A 27,091-nucleotide genomic window follows, 5' to 3' on the forward strand; every position below is an offset into this window, starting at 1 on the left:
ATACTAGTCCTTCCCTAAGTCCCCACCCACCACACCCCTCCGACTCACTGCGCGATCTTCCTCTGCAGACTGCACCCCCTTGCTCCATTCTCCTGCTCAGCATTCTAAGCTTTGGCTATGCTTTATGAATATTGCAAATGACGTGTTCGACAATATACCAATGACAATGTTAAAGCAAGTCCATATACTTTCAAAATCCATTTTGATAAAATATATAGGTCGAAACAAAATGTAAAATTATAAAAATGTCACCATTACTTTATTGTGGCATGAGTGGGCCCGTTTTAAGCCTAGACGCTGAATTTAACTGACTATTGCGCACTATCTCTGATAGCAGAATGAATAGATTCAAGACAAGATACAAACGTAGCTGTTGGGCCAATAGTGCAAATCTAGGTAGTTGCCTACAGAGCCATCTTCAGTGGAGCACAGGGGGGTTGACATTGTCGCTCTAAAAACATTAAAATCTGTCCCAGTTGTAAAGTGGAGGGGATGGGGATAAATGTGGGTTTGCTTGTGCAGCATACATTCTAGCACTGCCCCTGGAAAATTGTTTTTCAGCAAACAACAGTAATCATTTCACACGCAGAAAATAATGCCAACATATGTTGCATGTTAATCTCCTTACTCCAGCAGACCAAACAAACGCTGCAATTCCAGACCACAGATTCCCATTGAGTGATTTAGGCTAAACTGCCCAAATTACTCAAACTCGCCGTTAGTGGAAACAATTGCTTTAAATGTGACAGCCCACAGCTTACAAACTTCGCTAACCTAGCCCCTCGGCCTTACAGACTAACCAAACTGTTAAAACAAGTAGGCCAACCCAATCCCTCCCCCCACCTCTTCCCTTGCTTCAAATATTCCTTCCCCGTTCAACTCTTCTATATCATTCCCAACTTTATCCATGTCCTCCCCCTGAGCCACTGCACGTCCTTCTTCCCTACCCATTCCCCTATCTTGCAATCCTGGGCTAGCCTGTTCATCCAAACAGTACTAACCACCCTCCTTACCACGATAATAATCCTTTGGTTTCAACCAACCATCATTTAAACAATAATAATAATAATAATAATAATAATAATAAATACTTTATTGTGATACAATCCAGATATTGGATTTTACACAACTCATATATATATATATATACATCTCAAAACAAATCATATATATCAACTCAATTAAGTACAACATATAAAAACATATAAAACGTAATGACAGCATAGGTAAATTACACTGCCATTGTATGCACCATATAAAAAGTAAAAACAAACAATATTGTTATTATCGTTCCAGTCTTTCGTTCGACTATGGGCTTCACAATCCCAATATAGCAGTACATCGAAAGACCAATAGATATCACTTTATTACTAAAGTGAGGGGTTTTTATATCACTGGAGTAAGGGCTTTATTTGGTTCCAAACCCTAAAGAAAGCTAGCTGTAGACTTAAGGAAACTGGATTCAAACATCCATACCAGAAAGCTTCATCTTTTTTTCGCCTCATAATTGTGGACCCATTTTTCATATATGTTCATATATGTCGGGCCAAGTTTTGGGCAAAGTGTTAGAATGTGCCTAGCAGATTCAAGTGCTCCTGTCGCCTGACAGATTCTACAGCTCCTGGACTCTCGGGGAATTTTTAACCTTGGCCCAATTATAGTAAGCACCGGTAGCTGGTTTGTTCTTAATTTCAGCATAAAGCGTCTAACTTCAGGCGCGGGGATAACAATAAGTACACCTGGGGTCTTAAATATCTGTGGGTGACGTAAGAGACTGCCTCATATCCTTTGAGTGTAGTTAAGTGCTCTGAGTTCATACACCAATCCCACTTATTTAGCTTATCTTGGAATGCTCTTTTCTGATAAATAAATGGTGTTTTAGCTTTTCATGTGGCCAGTCAATCTCCACAAACAATGATTCGTTCAACTCTTTATATGACCTACCCCTGGGGTGTTTTTCTAGATCATAGCTTTGACCTGCCAGCCTGAGCAATTTACATTGTGGATTTGCTAAGGCTTTCAAATAGAAGGAACCTCGTGCCCGCAGTGCCATCCCTCTCAGGGAAATTAGGCCCAGTTCCAATCTTAGATATTGAACTGAACAAGAAGGTCCCAGGTCAAAGACACTGTGCCAGTAGTGTCCCTCTAAGGTGTTTAGACACGTCAAATCTTGCATTGCTAAGGCCTCCAAGCCATATAGCACTGCAGGTACAAAGCACTGCATGTACATCTTCATAATACCAGCCATACTAAAACCTGCAGTACCCTTAGCAAATCTGCAGGCCTGGAGGGTAAGCAATTTAGCTCTCCTTTTTTTATTTCTAATAATGGCTTCGTAATCTGATAGAGCCTTAAAATCCAGACCCAGGTATGGGTATTGCTCCACCACAGCAATTGTTCCCAGGTTGGTATCAATCAATCAATGCCAGATCGTCTTGACCCTTTTCTTGCAATGGCCATTATTTTTGTTTTTTCCAGGTTTATGACCAGTCCCAATTGTGCTGAGTAGACCTGAAGTTCATTGAGTAGGTTCTTGATACCAGATAGAGTCCGATCAAAGAGGATCAGGTCGTCTGCATATAGCATTCCCGTAATTGGTGTTTCCTTCAATTTAGGAGGGCAGTTGGATTTTAATGCCATACGGGTCAGCAGGTCGGCTATAAATAAATTATATAGCATGGGTGCAGTTACGCAACCCTGCTTGACTCCTATATTGGTACAGATCTCCTCTGATACTTCCCCTTGGTCGTTAAGGCGTACCCTTGTTGAGGTGTTACTGTGCAGGGCTATCAGAATGTTTAAGATCCAACTTGGGCACTCCATATCTTTTAACTTGAGCCACAATGTGTCGCGACCCACCAGGTCAAAGGCACTGGTGAAATCTACAAAGACAATGTAGAGTGTGGCGTCCTTACAGCTCATGGTGTTATTTATTAACTGATCTAGGACCCTGATGTTATGGGCAGTGCTTTAAGTGGGGTAAGAAATTGAGGGGGGGCCCTCGTTTGGGGGCATGGCTTTCATTGTGGGCGTGGCCTAAAAGTGCACAAATCATAGTAAGGTGCGCAAACAAATATATAAATGTATGTGAGCATTTATATGTTTGTATGCGTACTACTATGGTGTGTGTACTTTTCAAGCCATATTTTATAAACATAGCAATGTTACATATTTTTATGTTTATAAAAGGTGGTTTGAAAAGTGCACAAACCATAGTAAGTTATGCACACTTGTGTGCTTACCTTACTATGGTTTGTGTACGTTTCAAGCCACCTTTTATAAACATAGATATTTGTAACATGTTTCTATGTTTCTAAAAGATGGCTTGACACGTAAACAATTCAAGGCATGACGGACAAAACAAACTGCAAGGTGGCTTTGTCCGTCGACAAAGCTTTATAAAAGATGCCTTGAATTGTGCACGTTTCAAGCCGTCTTTTATAAACATAGAAATATTTCTACCTTTATAAAAGATGGCTTGAAACGTACACAGTTCAAGGCATCTTTTATAAAGCTTTGCCGACGGAGAAAGGCACCTCGGGCTCTGTGATCTATCTGCTATCACTGAGCCCGAGGTGTCTTTCACCCTCTGCGAACCCGCGGGCTCCATGATTTAATCTGCATATTAGATCACGGAGCCCGCGGGGGTCAGTGACCTGGGGAGGGAAAACAAAGGGACAGTAACTTCCTCTGATGACCCTGATGAGGGGTCATCAGAGGGAGTTACACTAACTGACAGAAGTGCCGCCAGCCTCAGCGTCGCTGTGGCTGGCTGGCACTTCTGTCAGCTTGGCCAACATAATGACGGGCGCATCTCCCGTCGCGGCTGCGGCGGGATAATGCATCCCGCAATGTTGTGTGGGACGGGGGCACTTTCTGAAGACTGCCGGGGCCCGGCCCCGGCAGGCCCTGGCCCACTTAAAGCACTGGTTATGGGTAGTGCCTGCCCCTGGCCTAAAGCCTGTTTGTGCGTAGTGCAAAATCTGTCTTTCAGAGACCCAGTTTTCAATCTCTTTGAGGACCAGAGTGTTAAAGATTTTTCTGCTAACGTCCAGCATAGAGTAATTGCCATAGCGGTAATTGGCTGGTAGAGTTCACTCCCCCTTTTTATAAACTGGTATTAATACAGACTTCTTCCAAGAAGAGGGGATTTGGCATGATCTGCAGATCCTGGAATATAGTGTAAGTAATATCTGCACCCAATTATGAGGATCCTGCTTCAATACCGCGTTGGCCAGGCCATTTGGTCCTGGGGCATTTGAGGATTTTAGGTTCAATATAGTCTGTTTTATGCACCTATAGCTCAGGGGTAGTAGCCAATTTAAACCCCCCATAATGCTTTGTGTGTTGATCGTGTTTTCTCTACGGAATTTATTCGAGATATAATCAACCCATTTTTCTCCCGAGATGGGGTTTAAGACCTTCAGCTTCTGTTCTCCCCCCACCCTTGCCAGTATTTGCCAGATCCTACGGCTATTTTTACTGCAAAGGGCTTCAGCAAACTTTTGCCATTGGCTTCTTTTTAGAGACTGGCGATATCTTTTTAGCCAACTACGATATTTGCGTTTAATCTCTAGGGATTTAAGATTAAATGTGTCTACCTCAATATTTGTAGTTTTATGTGCCCTTAAGGCTCTTAGGGCTCGTCGCATGAGACGTTTCTGGTCTCTAATGTTTGTATCAAATGTTTGAGTACCCCCACTCTTCCAACTTATCCTCGGGGTAGGATTAGTTTTGAAGAGTGAGTGTGTCAGATGAGTGATCCAGCTTTCAATTTCCTCGGGTTTCTTCCCCCACATTAGTTGCTTAATAGTCTTATCACTAGGGAAGGAAATGGTGATCATTTTTTCAATGTATCTTTGGGTCCATCTAATCTTGTTGCCCGCATGATTAGATGCCAACTCTCTACAAGAGTCCACCTTAGTACTATATTTCCCACCCTCAATGCACAGTGTAAGGGTTCCGTGATCACTAGAGTCGTTCAACTTAATGTCTAGTTGTATAACCTGTGGAAGAATACACTCTGAAACGGCCGCATAATCAAGAACAGCGCACTCTTCCCCCACTGTCCAGGAGTCTTTCCCTGGTGTGTCCCCCCTTGCGCGACCATTTAATATAGTCAGATGCCATTCTTTGAGGATGTCTAACCAGAGTCCCCCTTTGTTATTACTCTTAAGTAGGGGCATTTCACACATATTCTGAACACATCAGTAATTCCCACACCCTTCCAGATCGAGGTCTTTTGCATTCAGATCCCCACAGAGTATGACTGCTGGCTTATTGTCCCCAGTACACCAAGCGGTCATCAAAGTGTCCAGTTTATCCCCAATAGGTTCTGTATTCTGCTCGCCCAGTGGGTCATAAATATTAATTATCAAAATCTCATTGCAACCTGCCCAACCGCCCGGCGGGTTTATTTGGATCGCCAAAACATTTCCTCCTGGGTTGTCCTGATAGATCAGTTTAGGGTTAAATGAAGACTTGGCACCAATTAGGAAACCCCCCTTTGGTCTTCCCCTATCTCCTTTTACTGTCATACATTGGAAAGTCACATAGCCATCAAATTCCAGATCAAAGGTTACCCAGGATTCTTGCAATAAGAATATGTCAGCAGATAGTAAAATGTTGCAAGAGGCTCCCTCATTTATCCAGTGGCTATGTCCCCTCATGTTCCAACTGATAATAGTAGAGGTTCATTCTCTTTTCTTCTGGGCAAACATTCCTTGTAGCCACTCCCACCCTTGTTCATCACTGAGTCTTAGAGCAGCTTTTGTTGTCGTCGGTACGGCCGCGCTAGGGGTACAAGCGCAGGAACATTTTTGGCACTTATCCACCATCGAGGCCGAGGGTATGGGTACGTCTAATTCGTATCCCAAGTGTTCTAAAGACGACCAATTTGCTCTTATCATAGCAGCTGTCTCAGGTAAGTAGCAATGAATTGTTGTAAATTTTACTTCTTTTAGACACGAAGGTTCAACGAAGTCAACGTCACTGGTATTTAATATTCTTAGTGATGTAATTTTTGAAAAAAGGGTGAAGAGTGTAGATCTATTTATTTGAATGCCCTTTTTTCCTCCCTCAGTAGGCGCTATCGTAACTTTTTTAATGTCCAATTTGTCAGGCCTCTGGGGCCCCCCACCACCCAAGCGGGGCGTTTGAGAAGGGATGTGTTGGGGGGCCTCAGGTACCTGCCTGGGTAGAGATACAGAATTTTGCATCGCAGTCCCTGGATCAGAACAAATTGATAACTGGGCTTCCGAATGCTGACTAGTTTTCCCCGGTTGCTCATCCATTAGCCAGCTAGTTAGGGCGCCCACTGTTTGGGCTGATCTTCGTTTCCTTCTAGCAGCCCGTTTATGTTGTTTTTTAGATAAGATCTTGGTTGGTGGCCGAGGGGTAAAATTTCTGGGGGTGGATTGTTGGTTTTGTCCTCACATTTCTTTGCCTGTCTTTTCTGTTTTCAGGAGGGTTGGGCTCTATTTTCCACCACCCCCTCTCCCGCAAGAAGGGACCCATGTTCCTCCTCCGTCGTGGTTTCCTTATCTAAGGTTGGCACTGGGGTTGTCTTGGCCCGTCCCTTTAATGGAATGGCAGTGGACAGGATTTCCCTCAGGTCAATACAGGGGATATTAGGTATTTTAGTAGGTACTCTCAATAGGTTGTAGAGAGAAAGGACCACTCTCCCCTGTGCTTTTTGATCTTCATGAATCGTACCACAGAGTTTTAGCAATATTTTAATGGCAAAGTTGAGGGTTGCATTTCCAGATTGTGATGTTTCATGGGTACTATAATCTGATGGTGCAAGGTCGTGTATTGAATTTCCAGATTCAAAAGCCATGTTTGGGCTGGCCGATAATCGTGGTTCCTTTGGTGAGGTTATAGGGATAATGTTAGGTAGGGAGGGGGGTCTGTTTGTGAAGCCGAGGACACAAGGATAGGCTGTTCAACGTCCCCTAACCAAGGGGTTTTTGCAAGTTCCTCCAGTGACGGTGTCGTAGGCCCTATTTCCTCCAGAGTGTCAGGTATAGGGTCAGTAGTTGCAGGGGACCCTACAGCTTTTTCCTCCATTTGTTTCCCCTCTTGTGTACCCACTCGCTCCTGGAGGGCGTAACATAGCTGTAGGAGGGAGTCATTATCTAGATCTAACGGGAGGTAGCTGCCTTCTCCTTCTGGTTGCAAGGAGTTCCCTTTTTTTGGTCCAGTCGCGGGCCCTCCCACCATGGGTTTACAGGGAAAGTATGCATCCAAGGGGCCCTTTTGGGGGACTGCCACTTCTCCACCTGGGGCATTTTTCTCTCCATTTTCTGCCGTGGGATTTTTGGCCATATCCGCTGATGTTCCTTTATTTGAGCGTAGCCCATATGGTTTCCTTCCCCTTGCAGTCATCGTTTTATTTCAGCTAGTTGCCTTTCCCGGCATTCTAGCGTTTTGTCAGGTTAAGACGAGCTAAAGGAAGAGTAGCAGGGGATGGGAACGTGTGGGGAAGTGTGGAAATGGAGGGAAAAGGGGGGGAGGGAGGAGGGTAAGGATTGATCGAGTAGTAACTCTTTTATTTTGCTCCACTCGAGGCCACCGAAGACAGCAGATAGTATGTCACCTTTAAGTAACACCGCTTCCTAGGGCTATGACAATATTATTGCCAAACTCCCAGAGGTTTGCCTAAGCTGTCCGGCAATTTACAACAAACTGTTATTTACACCGGGCTTAAACTGCGATAGTACAGAGAGGATGGAGAGTTTTGGGAGAGTCTTACAATGTTTAGCTTTCAAATGAAGAGTACCTGAGCCTTTCGATGTAAAAAACAGGAGCTTGATCTGGGCTTTCTCCTTCCTCGCTCCCCGAGTAACACGAATAACACACTACGCACACCGCGCGCTCTGCGTAGGAAGCCCTTTTTAAGGCTCCGCCCTCTCCTGAGGGTAATGAAAGCAAGTAAAGACAGACTCCACAGCAAGGTCCCCAGTCCACGAAACACGAATAACACACTGCGCACACCACGCGCTCCGCGTAGGAAGCCCTTTTTAAGGCTCCGCCCTCTCCTGAGGGTAATGAAAGCAAGTAAAGACAGACTCCACAGCAAGGCCCCTAGTCCACGAAACACGAATAACACACTGCGCACACCGTACGCTCCGCGTAGGAAGCCCTTTTTAAGGCTCCGCCCTCCCCTGAGGGTAATGAAAGCAAGTAAAGACAGACTCCACAGCAAGGTCCTTAGTCCACGAAACACGAATAACACACTGCGCACACATTTAAACAATAGTGTCCCAGGCACTCAGAAAAACCCTCCCCAGAGATGTGCTTTCTCCTCCCCCCTTTTTTAAATACCTCACTCCCAAAAATCCTGACACCCCGACCTGGTAGTAGTCACCACTTGCTATTGAGACACAACCAGTCTTTTTACGTTAACTCACCAAAATATTGTAACTCCTGGCCCCCAGATAAAGTCCTTGTGCCCTTCCTTTAACTCTCTGCACTCCACCAATTCCTTCCCTCTGTCCCACCCTACCCCACACCTTCCCCTTTTCCCATTACCCCTGCCCCTTGTAAAAGCCTTTGATCCAGTTATAAGCACTCCTGCCCAGCTCTTCCTTCACCCCGTCCGTAGCAACCTTTCTAACCTACCTTCCGTGCCACCCCCCATTCACAAAAACTTTTTCCCCACCTATCTTGCCCTTTACCACTGCACACCATGGCCCCCCTACTTATAACTAACACTAGTAAGAGAAGCTCCCATAAAGCCCACAAATCCTGACACCCAAACACCTCCAAAGCTGCACCCCCAACGTAAATGCAAACCTATCCACCCTGGCCTTTCTTGACTCCTTCCACCAACAACTGGTCACCCTCTCCAGCACACTGCCCATTGGCACTGCATCTGTGAATAGACTAAGGACTAAGATATATAACCCACATACCTAACTACATACCTAACTCACACAAAAATACACACAACCATCCTCTCACTCAGCAAAACACATGCACTTAACCACACCGCAACAACAAACAAACAACACATAAACCGCACCAACAGCACACAAGTTCTCGCATCGGTCCAATATTCACATCAAAGCTCAGTGCACATTGAAAACCGAACTGAAGCTGCCAACAGGACACTACGTCTCTCACTCTCCTCTCCCTCTTCACCTGACTAACTCACCCCACCTTCTTTTAATATTGATATTGATATTTTATTTATATCGCACTCGTACACAATTGTTTCAGAGCTCGACAAGGCAAGGGAGCGGAACAGGGTTGAACAAAACAACGATTTTACTAGGCCAGTGACATTGAGAATGTGCAAGTGCATGGGAGAGGGGGAGTGGAAAAGTGCATAGAAGGGGGGAAAAGTGGAAAGTGCGAAGTGGAAACAGATAAATATTAATAAATAAATAATAATAATAATAAATAAATAATAAAGGCAACAAACAGTGGTAGTGCAGCCAGCAATTTGCAAGTGCTAGGTTTAAGGCAGCAGACAGGGTAGGTCTGATAAGTGCAGTAAGAAAAAGGTGGGGGGCTGGATGGGTACAGATACAGACCCCAGTGCAAGGAGGGGCCCGAGGCAGTGCAGGAGGGTGGCAGGGTGAGCAGATACCTGGGCCTGGAGGAAAGAGGGTGGCCAGGTGCCCGGTGCCAAGAGAGAACAGATCAGCAGGGGAGAGGGGGAGCGAAGGCAGAAGAAAAGAGGAAGGTCTTGAGGTGCTTTCGGAACCGGAGATGGTTCTTCGCAAGTTTTAGAGTGGCAGGGGGGCTGTTCCAGAGGGAGGCCCCAGCTGAAGACAGAGATCTACCCCCAGCTCATTTCTTTGACAAACGACTGACCCCGAGGGAGTTAGAGGTAGAGGAGCGAAGAGCTCGAGAGGGGAGATATTTGCGGAGGGATAGCTGAAGGTATTTTGGACCCAGGCCCCAGAAAGCCTTGTGGACAATGCAGAGGGTTCTGAATTTAATCTGTGCATCCACTGGGAGCCAATGGAGGGATTTCAGAGCTGGAGAGGTGTGATCCCCGGGCTTGAGGCCAAAGACAAGTCTTGCAGTCCTGTTCTGGATTAGTTGCAGAGGGTGGAGAGTAGGGGCAGGTAGATTTAGAAAGAGGATGTTACAATAGTCCAACCTAGAGAGAACCAGAGCTTCTGGGGGAAGGAGAGGAAAGGCAGAGTACCTCTGAGGAGGTGCAGTAGGAAGTTTGACTTTTTAGATACCTCAGAGAGGTGGGCTGAGAAGGAAAGTGTGGAGTCAAAGATGACTCCGAGGTTCTTAGCCTCGCAGGTCAGGGTAGGAGGAGGGCCAAGGGAAGCTGGCCAGAGAGTGAGGGGAAAGGATGGTGAAGGTGTGCCGATGAGGAGGGTCTCCATCTTGCTGTCATTCAGACAAAGATCATTTGGCGGCACACCAATCTTAAATGGCAGTTAGGCAATCAGAGATGAGAGAGGGAGAGGCGGTGGCCGAGGGCAGCCTGAAAATAAGTTGATTGTCGTCAGCGTAGGACTGGAAATTAGAGCAGAAAATGACAATGCAGTGGGCGAGAGTTGCCAGGTATTGGTTGAAAAGCCAGGGCGAGAGTTTAGACCCATGGGGAACACCACAGGTAGAGAGTAAGATAGATGATAGGAAGGACCCAAGTTGGACCTGGGAAGGTCGATCAGAGAAGAAAGAGGTCAGCCAGGCCAGAGCCTGATCAGTGATACCCAGGTTATCATAGAGACAGTTGAGCAGGATGGTATGGTTGACCGTGTCGAAGGAAGAAGAGAGATCGAGGAGGATGTGGACAGAGGGAATGTTAGAGTCAAGGTTGGAGAGAAGATCTTCACAGATGTTGAGGAGAGCAGTTTCTGTGCTCTGGCAGCTCTGAAGCCAGACTGGTGGTCATGGAGACAGCCAACAGAATTGGAATGAAGGTTAAGCTGAGAGATGGCAAACTTTTCAAGGAGTTTGCCCAGAAAGGGAGTAATGGAAATTGGGCCATAGTTAGCTGGACAAGAAGGATCAGCTGTTGGTTTCCTGAGAAGAGGATGCACAAGGGAGTGCTTCAGAGGGGAGGGGAAGCATCCTGAGGCAAAGGAGTGGTTGCAAAAATCAGCAAGGGCCAGAGCGAGGGTGTCAATGTGGTCCTTGATGGTTTTAGAGGAACAGGGATGAACCTGTTTTGGTGAGGCTTTCATAGATCAGACTAATCTAGCGACCTACGCAGGGGAGAAACGAGGATAGGACTAGAAGGTTGGTGGGGGAGTGGCTAAAGGAGGGTCAGCAAGCACAGATGGAGAGAGGGGAGGAGGGGTGGTGGTGGAGGGGGAGGACAGGATGTCCCGGGTTTTTGAGATGAAGTGAGAGGCAAGGGCATTGCAAAGAGCATGGGAGGCAGCAGGAGGGGTAGAGAATGCAGCAGGGTTGGCTAGCTCCTTGCAGATTTTGAAGAGTTTGGCCGAATTTTAGAGGCTTCAGAGACACGAGTTTGAATATGGACTCTCTTCTTGGTGAGGGACAGAGAGTCGGTATTGCCTTTGTAGCAGGTGAGTGGCCAATTTGCTAGAGGATGAACAAGAAGCCCTCCATTTCCTCTCAGGCACCCTACACTTACGTTTAAGTGTAGCTAGGTCAGAGTCAAAACAGGAATTGCACTTCACTTTGGACTTCAAATGGATCATCATGACAGGGGTAAGAGCATCAAGAGTATCAGAAATTGAAGAGTAGAGCAGATACAGGGCTGTATCAGGATGTGAGACAGCCAGAGGTGCAAGGGGGGGGGAGAAAGTGGTGGCAAAAGCATCAACTGACACATGCTTCATGACCCGGATGTCTGAGAAGGTAGGTGGCAGTGTTGGGGTAGGCTTGGCTTGGGGGGAAGAGAGGGAGAGTTGAGAGGAGAGGAGGGAGTGATCACTCCAGGAGAGAGGAGTTGTCAGAGAGATGGAGACGGGGAGATCAGAGGACATCAAGACATTGAGTGTGTGACCTGCATAGTGAGTCCGGCCAGAGGGGAGGATGGACAGGGAGAGGGAGTCCCAAAGGTCAGTACAGAGGAGGAACAAGGAGAGTTTAAATGTATATTGAGATCACCGAGGAGTAGGAGTTGAGTGGTAGAGGCCAGGAGGGAGGAGGATAGGTCCGCCCACTCAGAGAGAAATGAGGTGATTTGACCAGGAGGCCGGTAGATGGTAGCCACAATAAGAGAATGGGTAGGCGAGAGAGAGAGCCTACAGACAAGGCATTCAAAAGAGGAGTAGGTCTGAGTGGGAATGATAGAGGCAGGAATCCACTCAGTAAAGATCAGGGCTACCCCCCACTGGACCGGGAGGATCTGGGTGCTGAGAGGATCTTGTAGACATCAGGGAGGAGAGTGTCAAAGCTTGTGATAGAGCTGGCCGTGAACCATGTCTCAGTAAGACCAAGGACATCAAGGTCTAGTTCTTCAAGGAGGTGGCAGATGTCAGAGGAGTGTTTGACAGCAGAGCGAGAGTTGAGAGTGGCAATATGAAGAAGGTTGCCAGCCTTAAAGACCTTCTGGGGGGACAGATCAGAGGTACACCCTGTGAAGCAGAAAGAGCCCTAGGAGGGGCAGTTGAGGAGGAGACAGAGGGCAAGATAGACAAGTGGGGAGAGGAGGAGACAGCAGGAGATGAGAGGAATTTGATGAGGTGAAGGAAGCGCCTATCAAAGAGGAAGAGATTGGCCTGAGGGCTTTGGACCATGACAGTGCCATTTAGGTATACATTAATGATGACTTTAGAGGAGTCGAAGAAAGCCATGAGAACTTCCCAGCGAGTGCCACCATAATGGGAGAGGAGGAGCGAGCACAGAGATCATATGAGGAGTCCATAGACCTGGCGAAGGAACTACAAAGAGGATGTTGGTGAGGGTCTGACTGGAGGAAGTATTGGAGTAGGTGTCAGCGATAGGAAGACCAGGGTTAGAGGCCAAGATATCCTTTTTGAACTTCTTCATACCAGACTTAGTGAGAAGGGAAGGATAGTCAATGTAGAAGCAGTCGGAAAAGATAGGAGAAACAGAAAGCGCCATGGGTGTGGAAGTGAATAGAGGATGGAGAAACTGGGGGGGTTAAGGCAGGTAGGTGTGGGACAAAATAGAGTGGTGAGGTCACTGGGCTGGCAAGTTACAGAGAAGCATCAATATACAAGCAGAATACAGAGAATTTCACAATGGGCCGCAAGATTTGACTTTTTAGCAGAAAGCAAAAACAGCAAGATTTGACTTTTTAGCACAAAGCAAAAACTGCAAGATTTGATTTTTTTGCATCAAGAAAAAAACAGCAAGATTTGACTTTCCAATCAGGGATTAAGATGTTAGCAAAGGGTTTTAGGAAGCACTGCGCATCAGGATGACAATAAGGGAGTAACAAGCAGAAAGAACTGTGATAGTCAAAGTGGTAGGAATGAGTCCATAAGGAGGGAACTTACTGTCATGATCTCTGCTTCCAAAAGGTCAGGGTTTTCCCCAACTCCCTTGGAAGCAGATCCATAACCCAGGTTCCGAGTGCCAACCAGTCCCAATTGGGACCTTTTGGACCCAGTCCTGGCGCCAGTGGCACCAGGCTCATAAATATGCCCAGTCCCAGCGCTGGAAGCGCCGGGCTCATAATGCTTGGGTGGACTTACCTTCAGCAGACCATGCTGCTTACTTGCCTGCCAGTTGAGCCTCTGATCCTCTTCTGTTTGGAACTACTTTTCCTGTTGGGTGGGGCTGGAGCCACTCCCTAGATTCAGAACACTGGAACTCTTCTGGAAGGCAGGAACTCTTTTCTTACCAGGAACTCTTTTCTTACTTAGGCGTGGCTGTGGAAGGAGACATCTAAGCACTACAGGAGGCTATTTAAACCACACCCGGTGGATGAATCTTGCTTTGCGTTATTCTGCAACCTCTGCAGCAGAACGCTCATCGTGTCTTCTGCATCCGGTCCTGGGCCTAAGGAAAAAGGCTTACCATCCTGAATCCAGTCTTCAGCAACACCTATAAAGACAAGAAAGAACAGGTTAGCATTCCGGCATCTGAAAGGCAAAGGCTTACCATCCTGAATCCAGTCTTCAGCAACACCTATAAAGACAAGAAAGAACAGGTTAGCATTCCGGCATCTGAAAGGCAAAGGCTTACCTACTCTTCGTGCGCTCCGGAGGTCTTCACACTGCATTCCGGCATCTGAAAGACAAAAGTTTACCAACTCTTCGCACGCTCCGGAGGCTTTCGGCGCTGCATCCCGCATCTGAAAGACAAAACAAGGTGCGTTTAAAGACATTGGGGAACTTTAATACTCATGTGCCATTACTCCTTTCCACATCTAATCCAGTGGGTATTCCGGCACCCTGCAGCCGCTCCGAACTCGTACCTGCAAAATAAAAAGACAGTTAGAGCGCATAGTGAAGCAGGCAACAAGCGCTTACTTACGTGCTTCCAGGCGCTTCTATTCATCACACGACTCCATCTTCAACTCACTTCAGCCCGTCATCCGCCATCGCCGGAACCCTGCAAAACAAGAGACATCATTACTAAAGACTTTAAAGACATTTGAATGACTCGAAACTTACCGTTCGTGCAGTAAACGACGGACAGCAGTCCTCTGAAGTCAAGAGGCCTGCGCTACTTATCCAGTGAACAAACTGGTTACAGCACCCTGCCCCGAGGCAGATGGAGAGCTCGGCATTCACTTACCTAAGGTGAGAGCGTTAACCTTTGGGGGTCTACAGGAGAGGAGAAGAGGAAAGAGATAGGGACACCCCAATAACCCCAGTTCATTAACCCCATATTTTCTATCTGCAGACATCTTACTCTACACGTCAGACATACAGTGCACAGAGGTCCAGCCCAAAGAGCCAACCGGGTGCTACACATCACCTTTGAAGATACGGTAGTCGCCCAGTCAAGACCGGCGCCTCTGCGAGAATCAGGTGAGCGTTACAGAACGCAAAGACTACCGCAAAACTCTCGCCCAGGCGCTATGGAAACCTCGGATACTGACCCCCTAGCCCGGTTACTTGGGGAACTAAGGGCAGAAGTGCATGCAGCTCGTCAGGAAACGAATGCTCTAAGAAGGGAACTAATTATTTCCAAGGAGAGAACAGACAATCTTGCTAGACAAGTGCTACAGTCACAAGCCGGACAGACCTCGTTACCCGCATCAGGGGCAAATCTTCCTTCAACATCCTCTATGAATCCAGTGCAGATCAACCTACCTGGGAATGTACCTCTGGCTCCGCCCGAACGATTTTCTGGTGACCCAAAGAGGTTTGCAGTATTTATCAATCAGTGCCGGTTGCACTTCTTATGCCGGCCAGCAGCCTTTCCAACTGATCAAGCAAAAGTAGCTTTTGTACTTTCGTACCTTAGTGGCAATGCGGCAGACTGGTCGATCCCTCTAGTTAATCAAGATGATCCGGTTCTCCATGATTTTCAAGCCTTTCAGCTTAATATGGAAAAACTGTTCGCAAGACACTCACAGGGGCAGGCCTTGGACAATGAGCTTCTTTCGTTGCGACAGGGTAATCAAGACCTTTTGGCTTATATTGCATCTTTAAATAGACTAATAGTGGAAACTCAATGGCCTGAGGACAAAAGGATTACGCTGTTTTATAGAGGTCTACGTGGAGAGCTCAAAGACGTTTTAGCCCAAGTAGTGAATCCCCCACAAGACTGTTCGGATTATATAGACTTGGTCGTTCAAATAGATCACAGGCTGCAGAACAGGAAGGCCGATCGTTCCAAGTTTGATGCTCGAGTATTTTCCAAACCGCCAACTCCTTCCAAAGGAGTAGACTCCGGGGAACCCATGCAAATAGGGGGTCTGAAAGGTCCTCTAACACAAAGGGAGCGGCAAAGGAGGAAACAGTTGCAATTATGCCTATATTGCGGAAACTCAGGGCACTTTCTTCGAGACTGTCCGGTGAAACCTGCCAAGAAGGCAGTAGGAGCTGCAGTTACCAAAGTTACAAACTCTGAGCAGGGAAACAACCTCGCCCGACAAGAATAGAGGTCCTCTTGCCGAGCGTGAAAACCAGTTCCGTGACCTCGCATTTCGTGATACCTATGGTCCTCATTAGCCCTGATAATCCGGATCGATTACATGCAATTGAAGCTTACGTCGACAGCGGTGCCATCGGCAACTATGTGGATCATGAAATGGTTTTGAGGATGAATCTAACTCTTTGTCCCAAGGCTGTAAAGGACGTCATTACTACGGTGGATGGTACGGAGATAGCCTCCGGGCCAGTAACGCATACCACTCAAGAGGTGACGCTAGTAAGTCAAGTTGGACACCATGAGAAGATCGTGTTCGATGTGATCAAGGCCCCTCAGTTTCAGATTATTCTAGGAATACCTTGGTTAGAGAAACACAATCCTCTGATCGATTGGCGAGCAAGAACGGTCCAGTTTCCAGAATGTGTCTCTACTTGTCACCCTCCACCTGGTGTTGCACTGGCCGCAATTTCTTCAGAGACTCCCCAGTTACCTCCCGAATACCTAGAATACCAAGATGTTTTCCGGAAGGATCAGGCTAACTCTCTACCTCCTCATAGGTCTTATGACTGCCAGATAGACCTGATACCTGGATCTACTCCTCCTTGTAGTAGAATTTATGCCCTCACCGAGCCTGAGAACCTTCACATTCGACAATACCTGGATCAATACCTGGCAAATGGGTTTATTCATCCTTCCAAGTCCCCTGCTTCTTCAGCTTTGTTCTTCGTTCCAAAAAAGGAAGGAGACCTTAGAACTTGTATCGATTATCGCTCCCTGAACCAGATCACCGTTAAGAATAGATATCCGTTACCTTTGATCCCTGAACTCCTGGACCAAGTCAGAAAAGCATGCATATATACAAAGCTGGATCTTAGAGGAGCTTACCACTTGGTACGAGTAAAAGAGGGCGATGAATGGAAGACAGCCTTCCGCACCAAGTATGGGCTATTTGAATATCAGATCATGCCCTTCGGACTTTGCAATGCCCCGGCCGCCTTTCAATATTTTATGAACGATGTCCTCAGAGAGCTCATAGATGTATGTGTTGTTGTTTACATTGACGACATCCTCGTTTATTCTTCATCGGAATCTGAACATCGGAAACACGTGAAAATGGTCCTCGAAAGATTGCGTCAACACAAACTTTTCGCTAAGTTGGAAAAATGTGTTTTCAACGTGACTGAAGTTGAATTCTTGGGATTCATATTATCACCTGGCGGAGTGCGTATGGATTCAAAGAAGGTCGATGCAGTTCTCAAATGGCCCTCACCATCCTCCGTAAAAGGTGTGCAAAGCATGTTAGGCTTCGCTAACTTTTACCGCAGGTTTATCCCCGAATTCTCTCGAATAGTCCAGCCCATCACTGCCTTGTTAAAGAAAAACAAACGTTTTGAATGGTCTACCGAGGCGGAACAAGCTTTCCAGGATTTGAAGACTAAATTTATCTCTGCACCAATCTTAAAACACCCTCGCCCCGAACTCCCCTACATCGTGGAAACAGATGCTTCAAGCCTTGCCATGGGGGCAGTTCTATCACAAAAGGACCCGGTAACCAATCAGTTGCATCCCGTGGCATTTTGGTCCCGCAAATTCTCGCCTCCTGAAATCAATTACACGATTACTGACAAGGAACTTCTGGCTATCAAGTCTGCCTTTAAGGCTTGGCGGCATTATCTGCTGGGGGCCCGACACACCGTTACTGTGATTACGGATCACCGAAACCTGCAATATTTGAAGACCGCAAAAGCCCAATCCTCTAGACAACTCCGTTGGGCATTATTCTTTGCCGAGTTTGACTTCATAATTACCTATCGACCTGGTACAAAGAACGGTAAAGCCGATGCCCTTTCTCGGATGGGAGTGGAAGAACACTTGGTCAACCCTAAACCTGTACCAATCATTCCCGAACAAAGAATTCTGGGTGTAATCGCCACAGAATCCATAGAGGAAGTTAAGGATAAAGCCAGGCAACTTGTAACTCCAGCAGACATACAGAATTGGCATCTGCAGGGAAAGGACTTTGCAGTAAAGGACAACTTATTGTATTTCCAAGAACGATTATACCTACCCAGCACAGATTTACAGAAAAAAGTAATCTCTTGTTATCACGACTCTTTAATGGAAGGTCATCCCGGTATAGCCAAGACCTCAGAAAAGATCAAGCGCTACTTCTGGTGGCCGTCTTGGAAAAAAGATATCAGAGACTTTATAATGTCCTGTGGAGTATGCGCCCAAAACAAGAGTCAAAAGGAAAGACCAGCAGGCCTCTTATGCCCTATTGACATCCCACCTCGCCCTTGGCATACGCTTTCTATGGACTTCATCACCGATCTACCTCCATGCTCCGGATACAATACGATTCTAGTAATCGTGGACTTATTCTCCAAGATGGCGCATTTCATTCCGCTCAAAGGCTTGCCAACAGCAGCAACTCTGGCCCGAGAATTTCTCGAAAACATCGTCCGACTGCACGGTTTTCCTTCGGTTCTAATTTCGGATCGAGGTAGTCAATTTATTTCTCATTTTTGGCGAAGTTGCTGTCGGTCGGCTCAAATTGATGTGAGACTATCGACCAGTCACCACCCTCAGACCGACGGACAAACCGAGAGGACCAATCAAACTCTGGAACAGTATTTACGCTGCATGCTGCAACAAACTGAAAAAGCTTGGAAAGATATCCTTTGGATAGCCGAGTATGCCTACAATAACTCTGTCCATTCGGGAACTGGGAAAACCCCGTTTTTTCTTTTGTACGGCAGTCACCCTCGAACCTCGGAGTTGGATCCCCTCCAAGATCTTGAAACACCAGCAGTAGACTACCTGCATTCTACAATCACCCAAGCCTTTAAGGAAGCTGTTTCTCACCTTCAAAGGGCTAAAGAACAATACAAGAAAGGAGCAGATCAACATCGGAAGGAAGCCCCTCACTATCAAGTAGGGGATCAAGTCTGGTTATCCACCAAATATCTATCTCTAAAAGGGCCACGCACATTCAACCCAAGATACCTTGGTCCCTATTCCATCACTACCATAGTAAACCCAGTAGCGGTCAAGTTGGACTTGCCCCCGCACATGAAGATACATCCGGTCTTCCACGTCTCTCTATTAAAACCCGTGCAACCTCAAACCCGACTAACCAAATCTCCAAAACCTATCCTAGTGGATGGAGAACTCGAGTTTGAAGTCAAAAGCATTCTGGACTCCAAGATCTCCAAATCTAAACTATTCTACCTAATTGACTGGAAAGGCTACGGCCCCCAAGAGAGATCCTGGGAACCTGCTGAATATGTCCACGCTCCTCGCCTAATCAAAAGATTTCACCGAACATTTCCTGACAAGCCAAAACCCCCGGAGAAGCCCGGTCTGGGAGGGGCCTTGAGGGGGGGTACTGTCATGATCTCTGCTTCCAAAAGGTCAGGGTTTTCCCAACTCCCTTGGAAGCAGATCCATAACCCAGGTTCCGAGTGCCAACCAGTCCCAATTGGGACCTTTTGGACCCAGTCCTGGCGCCAGTGGCACCAGGCTCATAAATATGCCCAGTCCCAGCGCTGGAAGCGCCGGGCTCATAATGCTTGGGTGGATTTACCTTCAGCAGACCATGCTGCTTACTTGCCTGCCAGTTGAGCCTCTGATCCTCTTCTGTTTGGAACTACTTTTCCTGTTGGGTGGGGCTGGAGCCACTCCCTAGATTCAGAACACTGGAACTCTTCTGGAAGGCAGGAACTCTTTTCTTACCAGGAACTCTTTTCTTACTTAGGCGTGGCTGTGGAAGGAGACACCTAAGCACTACAGGAGGCTATTTAAACCACACCCGGTGGATGAATCTTGCTTTGCGTTATTCTGCAACCTCTGCAGCAGAACGCTCATCGTGTCTTCTGCATCCGGTCCTGGGCCTAAGGAAAAAGGCTTACCATCCTGAATCCAGTCTTCAGCAACACCTATAAAGACAAGAAAGAACAGGTTAGCATTCCGGCATCTGAAAGGCAAAGGCTTACCATCCTGAATCCAGTCTTCAGCAACACCTATAAAGACAAGAAAGAACAGGTTAGCATTCCGGCATCTGAAAGGCAAAGGCTTACCTACTCTTCGTGCGCTCCGGAGGTCTTCACACTGCATTCCGGCATCTGAAAGACAAAAGTTTACCAACTCTTCGCACGCTCCGGAGGCCTTCGGCGCTGCATCCCGCATCTGAAAGACAAAACAAGGTGCGTTTAAAGACATTGGGGAACTTTAATACTCATGTGCCATTACTCCTTTCCACATCTAATCCAGTGGGTATTCCGGCACCCTGCAGCCGCTCCGAACTCGTACCTGCAAAATAAAAAGACAGTTAGAGCGCATAGTGAAGCAGGCAACAAGCGCTTACTTACGTGCTTCCAGGCGCTTCTATTCATCACACGACTCCATCTTCAACTCACTTCAGCCCGTCATCCGCCATCGCCGGAACCCTGCAAAACAAGAGACATCATTACTAAAGACTTTAAAGACATTTGAATGACTCGAAACTTACCGTTCGTGCAGTAAACGACGGACAGCAGTCCTCTGAAGTCAAGAGGCCTGCGCTACTTATCCAGTGAAGAAACTGGTTACAGCACCCTGCCCCGAGGCAGATGGAGAGCTCGGCATTCACTTACCTAAGGTGAGAGCGTTAACCTTTGGGGGTCTACAGGAGAGGAGAAGAGGAAAGAGATAGGGACACCCCAATAACCCCAGTTCATTAACCCCATATTTTCTATCTGCAGACATCTTACTCTACACGTCAGGCATACAGTGCACAGAGGTCCAGCCCAAAGAGCCAACCGGGTGCTACACATCACCTTTGAAGATACGGTAGTCGCCCAGTCAAGACCGGCGCCTCTGCGAGAATCAGGTGAGCGTTACACTTACCCATAGTTCTGGAGGTGGCAAAGTCAAGGCTTGTTTTCAGATCCGCCTGAGCGCCTGGTGACCAATTCCGTTGGTGATTGTGCACGGTACAAATACCTTTAACATTAACAAAAGAAACAACAAAATTAGACCATACGAAAGAACGCCCTCACTTTACAGCACTCCACTCCCCACGGCTGCTTCATGTTCTTTGCCATAAGCCCCGATACTCCCATACCTCTGACACTGCTCCTTCTGCCTATTCACATGCCCTGCCAATAGAACTCCCCATCTCGAAGAGCATGACCCCATCCATTGCCATGTCTTCCCGCCAGTGCCACACAACAGTTTCAAAACCCCACCCAAAAAATATCTTTGCCATGCATCTCCATCCCCCTCTTCTTAAAATGATAACCGGTACCTCACTGTTATCTAATTTCCCTTCTATCTACAGTAACCTGGCACCCTGCATGTCCCTTCCCTTCCCCCCAGCAAATCCCCCCACATTCCTTTACTCTGCTAAAATACCCCACATTTACCTATCATGCCAAACTCCTTTTTCACAAACTCCCCCTGTCCCTCTCCTCCTTTCCCTGTCCTATCATTTGTCTTAGTTCCTACACACCCTCACCAGTCTGAGAAGCGTACACCTGAATCTTTCCCACACAATGCCATGAACCAACTAGAGCCATGTGACCCGAAACCTGATATCCACACCTTCTTAAATAACCCCCACATGCTGTTCCTCTCCCAACCTTCGTCCTTCCATCCTGTCCAATCCTACTCACCCACTCTGACCAGATTAATGCCAGACATCTCTATATTGCCCTCTGGCCATGTACCTTAGAGAAACCCTCCTAGACCCCTGAGCATACCATTCATAATCCCTCCTCCCTCCTATTCCCTGCTTGACTGCACAAATACCCTCTTATTCCACACACTCACCATGTTATACTTCCTCCAGACCAACGTATCCCCCCGGCACTCTAATGACACCATATTAATTCCACTCTGAACCCAATGTCCCACATAGATGGTTCTTTAAATATCGCCATCCACATGAAATCAGATCAATGAAGTTAGATGGTGACCACTGAATGAAACTGTTTGACTGTGCAGCCAACCTCACCAGGTGTACCGTCACAAACAGTATGCTCTACCCGCCATGACCGGGCCATGTTATCCTAACTGTCCTCTATACCTTCCCAATATTAATCATCTCATCCATACCTTACCACCCCTCTGCACCCTTACCACCGCATTTATCAGGTCTAACTCATTCCTTTCAAGTTTTAATTTTTTTATTTATTTTTTGGGGCCCAGCACGTTCAACCCTGCCCCCTAGAAAATGTACCACTCAATGTGTTCCTGCACTGGTACTTCCCCGGCCACCCGCCTTTGACCCCTATCATGCTGTTATTGCCTCACACACCCTTGCTATGCCCCACCAGACCGCTACACTCCCACTGCACCAAGGGCTGCCCATGCACCCCCTTTCCATGCACTTAATTTGCATTCCTCGTCCCATGGGAAATACCGCATTACACCTCATTTGCCCATGCGACTCCACGATCACCCCTGCAATGATGCAGTCCCCTCTGTTCCCCCAGTGCAACAGGGGCTGTCCATGCACCCTCTGTCCATACACTTAACCTGCACCCCCCATAGCGTAATACCTCCCCATCCCACCTTCTTTGCCCAGGCTACTCCATGCTCGCCATGCAATGATGCAACCCCCACTGCTCCCCCAGTGTACGAGGGGCTGTCCATGCACCTGTTGGGTGTCCTGACCCACGTTTGAGCTATCATGCTGCAACATTTGGTGCTGTGGGCTTAGAAAATCCAAGATGGCCAAAAAGCCCACATGTATGCCAGAATAGGAAAACTGTGCAGTACTGGCATGGAAAACATCATGATGGCCAGAACTTCCCAGAAAATGCACAGGGAAATGCATGAAGAATAGGCTGCCACCCATTTTTGCCTAGGTTGTGAGCACAGGAGGGCACTGCCTAAAACCACCATTGGGCTACCCACACAGTAGCCTGAAACCATTGGGAATGGCAATGCTGATTGCCAAAAGCAACCTAGAACTGTGGGGAATTCATTTTCTTAAATCCCAAAAATGGTTGCATTACCAGTACTCATCACTATCAGAAAGCCGGCGTTTTAAAACCACCAGACTTTTGTGTAAAACTGGACAAATGAAACAAAACCAGACCAAGGAAAGACTTGCTAAGAGGTGGATACAATGTAAAACTATACTCTGAAATGACTTGAAGGAAGTAATTATTTAATGTGTATGTAAAAATCGTAATAGACTTAAACTGGGGGACAAAAAGTGACATTTAGCTGAAACCTGGCTTAATGAAACTGAATTCTGCCTGACATCTACCCCCACAGGAGTTAAAACCTGCTCAGCCACTCTTCCCCTTGCCAAAAGGAGTTGTCACCTCTCTGATTAGATTAGGGGTGGAGCAGCTACAGGGTGTTGAACAAAGGCCTGTCCTGGGCCCAGGCAGATGGTTTATTAGGGTGGTCGTAAATGGCTTCCTTTTGAACAAAGCCCTTGCTTGACTCAGGCAGATGGTTTATAGGGGAGGTCGTAAAGTGGCTTCCTCTTGGCAGAAACGGGGAGGGGCAGCCCCTCTGAGGACAGGCTGAGCTTAAAGAAAGTGGATAGACTGGTTTCTCCACCATGTGACCTGGGAAGACACACCCCTGTTGGCCAGAATATGATTTTAAGAAAGATGTATAACTCATGGTGCAGACTTGTCAAAATTATCTAAATGATACCATAATTCTTGTGATTTTTCTGCCCACATTTTAAGAGGTTTTAGGACCTGGTGGTATGATCTGGGGGGTTGCTAGCGGAAAATAGGGTTTCACTCCCAATGTCTGCATGTTAAAAATCTGACACTTCATCAATTAATGTCCACACTCCTTGCGCACATGTGTGTAAATTTGGATAAATATCCGATATTGCAAAACCAGTTAAAAAGTGCAAAATGTTGCCATTTCTGAATGCAAGCCCCCAGGAAGAGCAGAGTTTGAACAGAGTATACCTCATGTGATATGTGATGGGTGCATGTAATTTTAAACAACTGTGTATCTGTGCAATATGTGTTTGAATCAAATATAGATTTGTGGGCAAACTGATAAGGGGGAGGATCCTCTGACCCATAAAACCTACAGCATCACTCTGACTCACATTTCCTTCCCCCAATCATGGGAGAGGGGAGAATTGGGCCAATGACAAGTAGAGAGGGGCAGGCTTAGCTAGGCCCAGGCACACACCCATTTTCAAAACACATAAAAAGAGACTGCTGGGACAGGTAGAGAGATTCAAATCCAGTTGCTGCAAAGCGCTCTGCCGGACCACACAACATCCAGAAGATATTCAGAACTCAAAGCAAGGGCCTAAACCCACAAACTGAGAACTCTTCTCAGCAGGCCTCAGCATCCAGCAAACCTAACAGCGGTAGCAGCATCCAGGAGCCGTGCAGATCAGCGCTGTGTCCAGAGAAAGCTGTGCAGAAAGATCCAGGAGCTGTGCACAGACGCTGTACCCAGAGATCCAGGAGCCGGGCCAGGAGCAGTGTCAGACCAGACCAGCAGAGCAGAGACCAGACGCTGTGCGCAGAGACCATCCGGGGCGAAACCAGAACCGAAGCCATCTTGACCCGATCCGTGAGACCTAGACCTTCCAAATACATTGTGAGTACAGCTAGGACGGTGTGAAACCAAATCTCTTAGTAGAACTGCCTCCTAACTGTCACATGTCAATTCTGCAGCCGCATAGCTGTCACCTGTCATTTTTAAAAGCTGTCACCTGTCAATTTGAGTTACTTTACTTTAAATTCGAAAAACGACCTTTACAAAATCGTTCATATCTTTGGAACCGTTTGGGCTAGAAACTTGGTTTAACTTTCCGGTGAAAGCTTAGGATCTTAGCTTTTCAACGAACCTAGAACCGACTTGCTACTCTTTATTATACTTTTGCCGTAATCGTGATTCACACATTCGCGAATTTTGCCGCGATTCGCGATTTGGTTAAAAATCCAGCCACGTGTGAAAACAGCAACTTCCTTGCTTTCCTTTGCCAAAAATTCGTTTAACCTGCTAGTTACTCCTAGAGCATTGTTAAAGGGAGCCTGAGCTCATCCCAAGTATCTTTCACTCACCCTGAACCACCTAAAGGGAATCAAAACAATTTTCAGCATATTACTCACTTCATTGCCAGCACATATAAAAGCATTTTGGGCCTGTGTTTCAACTTCTATCCGTAGTCTAAGATTGCTGGGGTGAACTGAATTACATTTGATTGCATGTCTGAGAACTGTGTGCTACTCTTCATTTCCTTACATTGCATAAGGGGGGGGAGTGGATTGCCAGAGAAAAGTGATTACATTGTTTTGTTGAAATCATATTGAGTATTTTCTGTACTGCATTTTCATTCAACATTGCATCCATCTGAACTTATATAAAGCATTCTCTACCACCTTATTATTCTATTCCTATTCACAAGTGTGCTACCTCATCCTTATACTACTCCTGGGTAACCAAATCAGTTTACTAGTAGGACATTATTCACTGTTGATCACTGCTTATGTTTTAAGTGTGATATTAATTATTAATTCATTATAAAAGTGTGATATATATATATACTGTTATTTTTTTTTTTCAAATAAACCTTTTAAACTTGCAAAACAGAACTACTTCTTGGCTCAGTGGGGTCAGGGGGTTTCTAAGAGAGGGGTGTTATATAGGGGTAGTCATCCAGAACTCATGAACTGGACATAAAGATATATCAATAAGGGTTTCCATTCAGTATCCCAGACTAGGCATTGATTTAGCTGTAGTGTTGAATTGAATCCTCTTACACACCCTCTGTCCATGCGCTTACTTTGCTCTCCCCTCCCCTCATGTAGTACTGCCACATCCCACCTCCTTAGCTGATGCCACTCCATGCTCACCCTATACTTAAATTCCCCCACCCTGCTACATCCCATAGCACCTCTGAATCCCTCAATACTTGCCCAACATTAATCACACTTGATCCTAAACTATCCAAATACTTCAGCCTAGCCATGTACTGTTATCCTTTTCTCATTCCTATCCATTCTGTTTGTGTTCGGGTTAGCATGTCCAAACCAATGTAATTCAAATAGACCACTCAACAGTTTGTCCAAGCCCCCTCACCCCTGTTCAATAATCCAGAACATATGCTACCCCCGCCAGATACCAAAGTTATTGTCACTGCCCCCATAATTGTCCCCCATTAATAGCAACCAACCATAGGCTATACAAGCACTACTCCTGCATGCACAATTATCATTTTCCCATCCCTTCTTCCAGTTTTCTTTTTTTTCTTATTTGCTTGTGTCAGCAAGTTCAACCTAGTGTAAAGTTCAATACACTACCCGCTACTTTCTTGTAGTCAACGCTTCTTCCACTTCCTGTGTGGCAACCCACGTATACATTCCAACACGCTTCCTTGCGGCATGACCACTTGTCCCCGTCCAGCCCCCAACTCCATCCCAGCCCTCTGATGGATACCCCGAACCTGCTTTTTTCTCCTTTCTTCAATTTTATTTACTAGTTCAATTTATTTATTTTATTTATTTTCCATTTCCTCACCTGCCAGATCCTCCCCCGTCACCATTACATTCCCACGCGCCCACACGTATTAGTCCAATGGCAGCCTATTGACAGTGCTTGAAATTGGGGGGAGCTGGAAGCCATTTAGCTTATTCCCTGTTCCTATAAAAGTCTTGTTAGCTGGACACCAACAGCTACCAATAGCTACCAATAGCTACTTTGGTGCCCCAGGCCAATTGATGCCTTTCAACATGCAAATGTGACCTTAACTTTACGTATCTGATCATGCTGCTGAATAATAATTGGGACACATCTATATCAAAATTAAACATACATAATGAACATTGACTTAAATGTGCATGTCATGTGGAAGATATATTCATGGTCACTGGGTACTCAGTTCTGCGGTGGTACCTGTCTGCTTGATTCTTATTGACACCCAGGAGACTGTTTTAGGTTTTGCTCAACCAATCTTAATTCTGAACCCTGCAATCCGCTGTTCCTGCCATCCACATCCTTTGGATACTCCTTTAGAATGAGTATCCCATCCCTTCACCTTAACTTCTCATTACCAAATGTTATCCCAATTAACTGACAATTGTAGCTCTCCTTTAAGTAATGTTCTTTCCATACTTTGAAAAGCTTCCTTGAAATGTACTGT

Source organism: Ambystoma mexicanum, chromosome 6q, assembly GCF_040938575.1.
Source record: "Ambystoma mexicanum isolate Mex_15411 chromosome 6q, UKY_AmexF1_1, whole genome shotgun sequence".
NCBI classification, from domain to species: Eukaryota; Metazoa; Chordata; class Amphibia; order Caudata; family Ambystomatidae; genus Ambystoma; species Ambystoma mexicanum.